The sequence below is a fragment of the Moschus berezovskii genome, chromosome 5 (assembly GCF_049115385.1).
Source record: "Moschus berezovskii isolate FMDL1 chromosome 5, NW_MosBer_1.0, whole genome shotgun sequence".
NCBI classification, from domain to species: domain Eukaryota; kingdom Metazoa; phylum Chordata; class Mammalia; order Artiodactyla; family Moschidae; genus Moschus; species Moschus berezovskii.
Genome location: NC_142464.1, coordinates 80,375,974 through 80,388,293, shown reverse-complemented (window position 1 = coordinate 80,388,293; position 12,320 = coordinate 80,375,974). Strand labels below are relative to the sequence as shown.

The 12,320-nt window shown below is 39.8% G+C and overlaps 1 protein-coding gene across 6 annotated transcripts in view; it reads left to right on the top strand.

Annotated features, from left to right (window-relative positions):
- Nucleotides 1-311: 311 nt before the first annotated feature.
- The window catches only part of CLOCK (clock circadian regulator), a 126,036-nt gene continuing 114,027 nt past the window's right edge, over nt 312-12,320 (top strand). For 2 of the 6 annotated variants that reach the window (XM_055434509.2, XM_055434511.2), the window contains exons 1-2: nt 312-530; nt 1,788-1,863. The gene's annotated coding sequence lies outside the window, so the exon portion shown is untranslated. Of the gene's footprint in view, nt 531-678; nt 831-1,035; nt 1,649-1,787; nt 1,864-12,320 lie in introns of those variants that run through there. The other 4 variants (XM_055434513.2, XM_055434508.2, XM_055434510.2 and 1 more) reach the window with 2 other exon arrangements.

Sequence of the window (12,320 nt, the reverse complement as noted above, 5' to 3'; positions counted from 1 at the left end):
AAGGTCCCCTTTTTTGGCTTCGGGATCCCTCATACAAGAGACTCTCCTCTGTCCTTGCTTCCCGCATCCAGGGTAAAAGCCAAAGCCACCCTGATCTAAACTCCCGGGACCGGCCGCACCCTCCGCAGCTAACCAGGCCCCGCCTCCCTTGCTTTCCAGTAACCGGTGCGAGGAAGGGGGCGCCGAGGAGATCTCGGCTTTCCTGCACGCCCGGCGGCAGCCGCGGATCGCGCAGACGCGTAGCCCTAGGGAGCAGGAGTCTCCTCCCGCGGCCCGGGATCCCCATCGCAGCTCCGAACTGCCTAACGGGGCACATCGCATGCGCACCGAGACGCAACGGGGAAAGGGAGAGTGAGGGGAGGGAAGAACGAAAAGCGCCGGCAGTCGGAGCCCGCAGGGGGTCACTGACTACGCATGCGCCGGGCGGGAGCGCAATCACAGACTCGTCTTGCGGCTACCGGCTTAAAAAAGGAAACCCCCGAGACCGAGCGCGCGAAGGAAATCTGGCCGCCGACGCGTGCGCGCTCCCGGTGAGTGGCGCCCCGCCGGGTGGGCCTGGGGCCTGACGTCCGCCGGCTGGCTTGCCGGAGCGGCGCATGCGTGGTCCCGGTGCCGGTGGAGGAGGGGAAGGGAAGGGAGGGGGAGGAGTTGAGGGCGGCTGTAGCGGTGAATTTTTGGGGGGTGGGTTGGGGGCGCCACTCAGCCCCAGGTGCTGCTAGAGCTGGGAGCCGCAGCGCCTTCAGGACGCTGCAAGGCCAGTGGTTCCGAGTCGCCGCAGCTGGACTCCAGGGTGGGGGAGGGAAGAAGCCGGAGCCGCCGCGAGCCGCACGGTGAGGGCGCCGGGAAGTGGGGGGAGCAGGAGGGCGGTGTGAGTGGGGCCGGGGGGCGGCGGCCAGGGGAGGGGCTGGCTGGCGCTGAAGCCCAAGTTTTGCTTATCGCTCGAGTGCGTCTTTCCCCGGGAGTTGGGGTGGAGGCCCGCCCCGTTTGAAGGGCCTTTCGGGACAGCTGGGGTTACCTGCGGGGCAGGGGCGGGATTGGGGTGCGCGGCGGGGCCGGGTGGCCGGAGCGCGCCCTTGGGTTGAGGCCGATTCGAGCGGCAGAGCGGCGGGGAGAGCCCAAGAGCCGGTGCGGAGAGGGCTTTCGCTGGGGACCCGCTAGGCCTTGTGACCCACTTTATTCCTGTCACAACTCGGGCACGTTTGGAGCGGCGCCCAATGGGGCGCCGGGACGGCCAGCTCCTCCGGGGAACCCCCGCGCTCCCGGCACCCGGCCCGCGCGCCGCGGCCCGCAGTCCGAGTGGCGGCCGCCGCCGCCCGCGGGCTGGTTCCGTTAGTGGTCGCGGTTCCGGGGCTGGGTCCCCGGGGAGCGCGCTACTCCTGGCGTCCGACTCGAACCGCTGCGCGGGTTCGAACGCTCCCGGGGCGGCGCCGCTCTTCCTTCCGTGAGTCCACCCGCGCCCGCCCGCGCCAGGTCACCGCGGCGGCGGATTCTTAGGGAAACCTTTTCGCCTGCGAAGCTGGACTCTAGCTGGTCCTGGCGTGCTGGTCCTGGGAGTGCAATTTCCGACGCGTAGCGCCGCAGAGCTTACATTCTTGAGTGCGTTTTCGCTGGTGTACAAGTCCTGTTGCTAATAGCAGAATCCTGAAAGGTAAAAACCTCGGCCTCTGACTTGGGGAATGAAAGATCGAATCAGGTGGCGGTTGCTTCCTATTAGAATGCCACGCTATACGACTTGAAGGCTTTCTAACCTTAAAAAAGAAAAGCAACAACAACGTTTTCTTTTACAGTGAAAGAAAAGCGCTAGAAGGAACTTTTAGTCATTGTTGATTTGGCTGTTAACGCTGATGCCCCCATCAAAAAAAGGTAATTTCACTTGAAGTCTGCATTCTAATTTGTACCTTCATTTTAAGTGATAAAATTGTGCGACGTTTTCCGTCTACCTGGTTGGAAAATAAACGTTCTAAAAAGGATGTAATTTAAATAATGAGTTGCTTTGTTTTTAGATCTTGGAGGGAGAAACTTAACTCAGGTGTTAAGTAGTTAACTGTATATAATGTCATTAAAGTTTAGCCTGAAGAAGATAGATGAAAGTTGTGGTAGTCATAATCAGCTGTGAAAAAAATGAGGAAACTTTGTGTGTAATGACATGGAAAGATCTCCAAAGTACGTTATAAAGTGAAAAAAACAGGATATAGGACAGCGAGAATAATGTGCTACTTTGTGTGATAACGAGGCACCCATGGAATAGGAATATAAATTTGTGTTTGTTTTTATAAGTATAAAGAAATTGGCGGGGGAGGATAGTGGAGAATTGATAATGGTTGGGTAGACGGAGGAGTAACCAGATGAGGGGATGGTGGGAAATGACACGTACACTGTACCCCTTTATAAAGTATTTGTGACTATATTATGAATTCATAAACTAGATTAAACAAAAATCCTTCTTTCCAAAATAATTTGCTCAAAATAATTTATTTCCTAATTTGTAGTAATTTTGGCCATTTTTAATATGGTTTCTCTTAGTTTTTTTTTTAAGGGAAAACGACCTAAACTTGACAGAAAGTTTTAAGTATGGCTATCTAGGCTCCAGTTTTTAAGATGCTAATGTTACAAATTTAACTTTTAGAAATGTTTAGTCATATTTTGCTTTGCTGAAATACATGACATTATTTACGTTTGACATTTTGACTCATGCTGTGTTCAGAGCATAGTTTTTGCTGCTGCTTTTTTCCCAGAAATCCTAGTTGTATAAAATTTTACTTTTACTCTTTTTAACCCCAAAGTTGTGATGACAAATAGTTGGAGAATATGAACTCTCCATTAAAATGTAATGAAATTGATTGTCTAGATAGTTCACTTTTCAAATGGGGAAATACTTTCTCAAGGCAGTCAGACATGAACTACATGTAAATTTATATGTGTGTGTGTTTAGAGAGAGCGATATATATACTGTATATAGATACAGTACTTACAGAGAATTAAAATTGAGAGTCAATGTTCTGTTGGTGCAAACGCTAACATTTTTTTATGACTTAATGGATTGCTGAAAACAGTATGTAATTTCATGGGGGAGGGTACTCAAAATTCCTCTAGTGGCTAATATCGTATAATCAGAGAAGTGAATGTTGAGTAGGGGGTGACAGTTGCTGTGGGCATTTTTGTTGTGTTACCAGCATTCCTTTTTATTTTGGAGGATAGGATAATTTTGTTATTTCTCTTTAATCTGTAGGTCTTTGGTAGTCAGATTTCTGCAAATGGCATTTAATTTTCATTTAAATTCCATTTAGGTCTGTTCATTCTTTTTGAAAAACATTAGAGAAGTAAGTCAATGTTCAGGAAAAATTTAAACAATGCAATGTATTTATAATAGTTGAAAACGCTTTTTACATACTTCACTTCTATCTCACATCTCTCCCCAGAGATAACTACTGTTACATTGTTATAGAACCTTTGAGTTCTTTTCCTGTGTATTTACATAGATTTTTAATCTCAAACATTAAGTTGTCTTGATTGTCTGCTTTGCTAGTTTGTCTCTACTGTGAGAGCTCTGTTACTACTCACAGGACAGGGAAATGACCTGGTTTGGATATGTCAGAAAGTTAAGCAACTGAGTCTCTCCTGGTCCTCTGACGTGAACCTAAGCATGCTTTTTCTTTAACTAAGAGACGTTGATTTACTTGGAAGGAATCCAGCAGGGGAAGCAGGAGAAGAAGCATTTTCATCTGGTTTTTGCTCTAATGACAGCAGACAAGTTGTGTACATACTTCTTCTCAGAACATTACCTTTCTAATAGTTCCAGAGATGCTTTTTGGTTGTTGTTTTGTTTCATTTTGTTTTTAAACTGAGCTGAGGTTAAACTAAGACTTCATTCTTTTTAGGTGATAGAGAGTTGGCTATTAGTCAGGACTCTTTACTAACCTGTGAGATACATAGAAGGATGCAGTACAGTTGACTCTTCCCTGAAGAGTTGGACATGACTGAGTGCACACACACCCTTAAAAAGAGCATGTGTGTAATGATTGTAACACGAGATAGGAAATGATAGATTCCAGAAGAAAAACGTACCCAGGTTTGTAAGAGTAAGACTGTTTCCAGCTTTTTATTTTTGTGGGCATGGAGATTGAATGGAGAGTAGAGATATATCGTGACATTTAAAATAGTTAGGAAAGGATAGAGCAAATTTAGCTTGTCTTAGCTCTTAAGGGGTAAGAAAGTAAGGAGGTAAGTTGTGTCCTCATAGCAGGCACTAATTGATAGCTTATTTTTGTTTTTTTACTCTCTCCCACTAGAAAGAACCATTTGATGTTTTACTTGATAATTATAATACAACCTGTCTGAGATTTCAGGATTTGGAGAAGTAATAGGAGATGTAATTCTGCCGGTTAACTGTGGTCTGCCATCTAATGTTTCAGGCAGTGTTAGTATTAAAAGTAAATTGTTTTTTCCTATCATTTTATTCCTCAAAGCACATATTTAATGTACCTGCTCCCCCATATTTTTACTTCTTGTGCTGTGTCAAATAAAATACTTATTTTCTGGGATATTTTAAACTATGAAAGCAGACAGCATTATGATGAAAAATCTGTTAAAGTTCCTCATTACAGCAAAATTCCCTTCTATTGTTTGTATTTCTTTCCAGTTCTTTGAAGATGCATAAAGTTAAAAAAAAAAAAAGAGAGAAACTTTCATAATTTCTTGTAGGCATTGTCCCAGTATTGTCCTTTGTATTTTATCCTTTTCTGAGTCTAAAATTCCAGGTGGAATTGAATGAATTATAGAAAACTTTTTAGTGTCAGTACAATTTAATCTTACTAATTGACTGTAATTGTTAAAATGGCATTTATATTTATAGGTTACTTTACAACCATCTGTTAGTCATTTTTATAGCTCTGTTGGGTGTAACTCCTGTGAATTAGGTGGGTAAGAGATTTATGTTGTTGTCTATGTTTTTGATTATATGAATATTGGATTACCTATGCTCATCCTTGTAAATATAATGTCATCTTTGAGTTATTACTTGTTTTAGGTGTATATTTCACAAAGATGTAATTCTAGTTACTATTTTAAGTGTTAGAAGTTTACAGAAAAATCATTTTTAAAAAATAAATTTTTAATGTATTATTTTTAACCTTTATAAGATAGTGTTTAGAATGTGATTTACCTTTTATTTTTCAGAAATATTTATGAAAAACAGGGTTGGTACCTATGAAGCAGTTTGAACACACTCCATTAAAATTTAAGCTATAATATTTTTTACAGAGAGTTTGTTTGATAGCTTCAAAACTTCCTTAAAAGGAAAATCTTAATATTAGGAAAGAATACTTTCACCCAAAGAATTGACATTACCTTTCTGTAGGATTTCTTTGGCATTTTATACAGCTCTTAGGGATCTGTATCCTCTAGATTAAGTCAGGGAGAAAAACTGCTTAACCTATTTTCAATAGAAAATAGATATGATGTTAAAGCTCAGTGCAGTTGTTTTAATATGTCTACTGTTGTCATTTTTTTTGGAAGTTACATGTTTTCTCAGGTTTCTGTGACTATTCTGATAGCAACTGCTTTTTACTTTTTTGTCACAAAAATAGGAGGTTTTTAGGTTTTTATTTCTTTCGTTCATTTATTTTCAGTGACATGATCAGATCATTAAAATATCTGGTCTTATGTTGAATAAAGATTACTTATTCCCTGAAATTTAATAACAGCAAACTATTTTAACAAGATCTCCATTACTTAGGTTTGTAGCTTAGTGTACTGATTAAGAGTGCAGGGCTCTACAGCTCGCCTGCTTGGCATTCACATTCTGGCTTTGCTACTAGTGATTGGACAAATGTTACCTCAATTTCTCATCTATTAAATGACAGTAATGCTAGTTCATAATATTATGTGAGGATTAAACAGTACATGCAAATTACTTAGAACAATGAGTATCATATAGTTAATTGTTTAATAAAAAATGTTAGCTGTTATTATTTCTGTTGTTTTGTCACTTTCATAGTGTGTACCGAACATGGCTCTTATTTTTTGGGAGGGGAATCCTAATTTCCGTAAGTTGCTTAGAGTTTTGTTTCTAGGTAGAGAATTTGAGAGAGAGTGTGTTAAGTCACTTCAGTTGTATCCGACTCCTTGCGACCCATGGACCCCATACCTCCCAGACTCCTCTGTTCATGGGATTCTCCAGGCAAGAATACGGGAGTGGGTTGCCATTTCCTTCTCCAGAATTTGAGAGTACTTGACCTTTTTATGTAACTTAGAACAATGAAAATGTTATTAGAAAATGTTGCCAAGATGCTTGGTATTGCATATTTCTCTGAAATCCCTTTGCCAAGTAGTTTTGAAAGACTGGTGATTTGTTTTTCCTATGTTGAAACTTAAATTTTAGTTGAAATAATATTAGAGGTTACTTTGGAAAAAACCCACGAATTAAAATGCAGAATGTTAGAACTCAGATTTTATTTTATAACTTATATAGTTCTATAGAAATTTCACAGATTTTTATTAGAAGCAGGAACAGAAATGAGACTAACATTAATTAATGGAAAAAGCTGTTTTCTTACCTGATAATTTTTGTCTCCATCAGAAGGGGTTGATGATGTAATGTATTTGTCATTATAAAGGTGCCTGTTTCACGTAGTTTGTGTGAGACAAATTTATATTGTTTAGCCTCTTTTTAGACTTTATCACATTATTATATATTTTTTTGAGTCTTTTACTTGTCAGAGATGATCATTGTTAAGATTTTTAGTTTGTTTTTTTTGCTTTCAAAATAGTTTTGTGGTTTTTATAAAAATGAATCTTGTTTCTTAGAAAAGAGTTTAAAGTATTAAAAACTACAAAGAAAATCTATGATTAAAAAAAAATTACCCCAAATCCCAGGGATGAAGCTCTCTGTTAATTTTTTTTTTCCAGCATTTTCTAAGGTAGTTGGGGTGTGTTTGTGTCTATACATGTATGTGTTAAAATTTTATAGCAAGTGGAATAAAATGCATTTTTATAAACTATTTTTTTCCTCTCATCATGTTTTCTGGATATTTTTTAGTTGTAAAGTCATATTTTCATTATTTTTTACCTTTGTTGTTGTGTAGTCACTGAATTGTGTTTTCTCTTGCAACCCCATGGACTGTAGCTGCCAGGCTCCTCTGTCCATGGGATTTCCCAGGCAAGAGTACTAGAATGGGTTGCCATTTCTTTCTCCACGAGATCTTCCTGATCCAAGGATCAAACCCAAAGTCTCCTGCATTGCAGGCAGATTCTTTTACCACTGAGCCACCTGGGAAGGCCTTTTTTTTTTTTTAATTTAGTTTTAGGTTTTTACTTTGTTTTCAGTTGCCCTTTGAGCAATGTGGCAGTTAGGGGCGCTGACTCTCTGCATGATTGGAAAAGTAAAAAATCCATGTATAACTTATAGTTGGCCCCTTTTGTGGTTCCTCAGTATTCAGTGTTCCCCATTCTTTGATTCAAGCAATCACAGTTCATATGTTACTCAAGTATTTATTTACTGTTGGGAAAAAATCTGGGCACAGGTGGACCTAGGGAGTTTAAACCTGTGTTACTCAGGGGTCAATTATAGTTGCTGCTGCTAAGTCACTTCAGTCGTGTCCGACTCTGTGCGACCCCACAGACGGCAGCCGACCAGGCTCCGCTGTCCCTGGGATTCTCCAGGCAAGAACACTGGAGTGGGTTGCCATTTCCTTCTCCACAATTATAGTTACATTTTTGCTAATCATAGCTGAGTTTGAGTTCTCTTTGAGTCATCTGTTTTGCATTCCTTTTTATCACTCCTGTTTTGCTCTTTCTTGTGTGTTAATCTAATTTTTTCCCCATTTTTCCTATTAATTCGTTAGTTATATATTACCATTAAGGGTTATTCTTGAGGTTGCATACAATAAGCATACTTGACTTACAATGCAAATTATTTATAATACAGATAGTTCAAATTATTACTTTTACCATTCTCCAATAATGACTGTTTCTTACACATTAAGTCATCAGATCAGATCAGATCAGTCGCTCAGTCGTGTCCGACTCTCCACGACCCCATGAATCACAGCACGCCAGGCCTCCCTGTCCATCACCAACTCCCGGAGTACACTCAAATTCATGTCCACAGAATCGGTGATGCCATCCAGCCATCTCATTCTCGGTCGTCCCCTTCTCCTCCCGCCCCCAACCTTTCCCAGCATCAGAGTCTTTTCCAGTGAGTCAACTCGTCGCATGAGGTGGCCAAAGTATTGCAGTTTCAGCTTTAGCATCAGTCCCTCCTTTTTGCATTATTACCATTCTATATTTTATTTATACTTATTTTAAATGCCAGAGAACAGTATGGTTTTGGACAATCAATTTTTGTTCATATTTACCCTTTCCAGGGTTCTCCTTTCTTGCATTTTCTGTGTTTTTGTCTGGGTTCTTTTTCCTTCTGTCTGAATAGCTTCCTTTATTAGTATGTGTTTTAATACTGGTCTTCCTACTGACAGTGAATTTTTCCGTTTAGTTTGTCCAAAAACATCTTAATTTCACTTTTTTAAAATAATATTTTTACAGGGTATAGAACTCTACGCTGGTAGTTATTTTATTGTCTTCTGGCTTTCTGTTAAAGTTTTATTGAAGGTAATGTATCAGTGTATGTCTTGCTAATAATAATGTCTTCTATTTTTCTCAAAGAACTTCTCAGACTGCTTTTTCTTCTCTTATTTTTTTAGCAGTTTGACTGTGATGTGTTGAGGTGTGGTTTTCTTTGTATTTTGCTTAATGTTCCTAGAGCTTTGTTGAATATGTAGCTTGGTGCCTTTTAGTTTTGAAAAGTTCTCTGTCATTACATCTTCAAATATTGCTTCTGCCTGTCTCATCCATAATGGATTCTAATTTAAACATTTATTACACCTTATCTTCGTGTTTCAAATGTCTCTTAAAATTTTTTTTTCTCTCCGTACTTCAGGTGGATATCTTATAGTGAACTACCTTATTTTTCTCCAAGTGAAATGTTAATTTTACATTATAACTTTGAGTTCTAAAACATCCATTTGATCCTATTTTATAGATTTTTTAAATAAACTCCAGTTCTCTTGAACATATTGATTATAATTGTGTACATACTTGTCTATTAAATCATTTCAGTATCTGCATCATCCATTCATCTACATACATTGTTTTTCTGTTGATTGTTTTTCATGTAGTGTGGGGTTCTTTCTCTCTGTAGGTTGACAGGTTTTTCAAAGAACTTGCCCATTTCGTCTCAGTTGTTGAATTAGTAAAGTTGTTCATATCTTAAGTAAGTGAAGTCACTCAGTTGTGTCTGACTCTTTGCGACCCCATGGACTGTAGCCTACCAGGCTCCTCCATCCATGGGATTTTCCAGGCAAGAGTACTGAAGTGGGTTGTCCTTTAAATAACTGTAGAATATATTATGAGTATAATATCAGTATAATCTACAGAGATTTGGTGTCATTTCTGATGTTGATAATTTGTATCTTCTGTCTTTTTTCTCTGATCTTGAGATTTATTAACTTTTATTAAGATTCTTGAAGAGCCAGCTTTGTTTTAACTGATTTCCTCTAGTTCTCCTGTTTTTTGTTTCCTTATTTCTTCTCTGATCTTAATTCCTTTCTTTAACTTACTTTGAACTTAGTTTGTTTTCTTTTTCTAGTTTCTTAAGGTAGAAGCTGAGGTCATTAATTTGTGATCTTTTCCCCCTAATATATGCGTGGTATAAATTTCCCTTAAATATTGTTTACCAGTTTTAATATATTTTTATATTTGTTATTTTCATTCAGTTCAGAATATTTTTAAATTTAATTTTGATGTCTTCTTTGGCCTATAGATTATTTATAAGTTTATTATTTAGTCTCCAAAACTTTGAGGGTTTTCCAGAGATCTGTTATTTTTAAGTTAACTCTAAAACAAAGATCATGGCATCTGGTCCCATCACTTCATGGGAAATAGATGGGGAAACAGTGGAAATAGTGGCAGACTTTATTTTTTTGGGCTCCAAAATCACTGCAGATGCTGATTGCAGCCATGAAATTAAAAGACGCTTACTCCTTGGAAGGAAAGTTATGACCAACCTAGATAGTATATTAAAAAGCAGAGACATTACTTTGCCAACAAAGGTCCGTCTAGTCAAGGCTATGGTTTTTCCAGTGGTCACTTACGGATGTGAGAGTTGGACTGTGAAGAAAGCTGATCACCGAAGAATTGATGCTTTTGAACTGTGGTGTTGGAGAAGACTCTTGAGAGTCCCTTGGACTGCAAGGAGATCCAACCAGTCCATTCTAAAGGAGATCAATCCTGGGTGTTCATTGGAAGGACTGATGCTAAAGCTGAAACTCCAATACTTTGGCCACCTCATGCGACGGGTTGACTCACTGGAAAAGACTCTGATGCTGGGAAAGATTGGGGGCAGGAGGAGACGGGGACGACAGAGAATGAGATGGCTGGATGGCATCACTGACTCTATGGACATGAGTTTGAGTGAACTCCGGGAGTTGGTGATGGACAGGGAGGCCTGGCGTGCTGTGATTCATGGGGTCGCAAAGAGTCGGACACGACTGAGCAATTGAACTGAACTGATTGTGAGGAAAGAATATACTTTTATGACTTGGATCTTTTTAAATTTGTTGAGATTTGTTTTATGGCCCAGAATATGATCTTAGTAAATGCTCCATGTGTACTTGAAAAGAATTTGTATTCTGTTGTTGGGTGGAGTGTTCTATAAATATCAGTTAGGTCAAGTTGGTTGATTATTTTTGTGTATGTCCTGTAATTTTTGATTGAATGCCAGACATTGTGAATTAAAAAACAAAGTAAAGCAAGCATTACCAAGTATATTCTGCCAGAGGGTGTTTACCTTTTCTTTCAGGCAGATAGAATAGGGAGCCAGTCACTTTAATTTATGTGAAGGCTGGGTTGCTATTTGAGTAGTTTGGTGATACTCTTCTTTATGTTATTTGTAGGGTGTGGTTTTCTAAGACTTTCATTTCAAAGCCTGGTAGTCTTTATCCCCTTGGTAGGGCCAAAGATGGGAAATTTCGCTTTGATTCTCAAGTTTTTCAGTTATTATTTAGCTTTTTAACCTTGCATTGTTTAAAATTAAGCGAATATCCTTGAGTTTGAGGTCCCTACAGTTTCCATTTTTGTTACATCAGCCTTGTGTGAACACCACAAGCTATCCTGACTTCTTGGTTCCTTAGTAGCAGCATTTCATACAGGCCAAATCTCAAGTTTTTCAGCGTTCACCCCATCCTATAATCTGGAAATACCCGCTGGGGAAAGACAACTGCAGATCATCTAAATACCTTGAAAAAATTTCCCCTTCTCTGGAGTTGTAGACCTTCTTGTCTCCCATGCTTTAAGGACAACTCTGTACTGCCTTTAAAAATATGATTTTGTAATTTATTAGCTTTTCTAGTTGTTCTCAAGAAATATATTGGCCTGCTGCGAACTGTCGCATCCTACTCGAATGCAGACAACTTGTTGTTGTTGTTGTTTTAATATTTTGGCTGTGGCTTGTGGGGTCTCAGTTCCACAACCAGAGGTCAAACTGAGGCCATGGCAGCAGTAGTGCCAAATCCCAACACTAAGCCACCAGGAAACTCCTTCCCTGTTGGTGTTTTTCTTTAAATTTATTTATTTTATTTGGAGGCTAATTACTTTACATTATTGTTTTGGTTTTGCCATACATTGACATGCATCTGCCCCAGGTATACATATGTTCCCCATCCTGGTCCCTGTTGGTTTTTAAAGCTTCACAGAAGAACTCAGTTTTCATGAGTTGTATTAAACATTCTTCTACAAGGCTTTAGATAGTGGGGTTTTAGTTTCAGACCTAGTAAAAAAGCCAAATTTATTTTAAGAAAAGAAAGCAGATTTATTGGGATATAATTTTTATATGTTAAAATTCACTCAGTGTGAGTATACACGTTGAGTTTTCATCGATGTGTACGCTTTGTAACCGCTGCCACAGTCAACATACAGAAGGTGCTGTCAGCCTGAAAAGTTCTCTCCCCCTTGTTGCTCAGTCGCTAAGTTGCGTGACTCCATGAGCTGCAGCATGCCAGGCTTCTGTGTCCTTCACTGTCTCCTGGAGTTTGCTCAGAACTCACGCCCACTGAATCAGTGATGCCATGTAACTGTCTCATCCTCTGTCACCCCGTTCTCATCTTTTCCTCAGTCTTTCCCAGCAACCACCTCTCCCCCTGGGAACCACCAGTCTGTTGTCTCTTAATACAGTTTCCTTTCACACAATGTAGTATAATTGAGATTAATACAATATATGGTCTTCTGGGTCTAGCTTGCACTTGGCATAATGCTTTTGATATTCTTCTGTG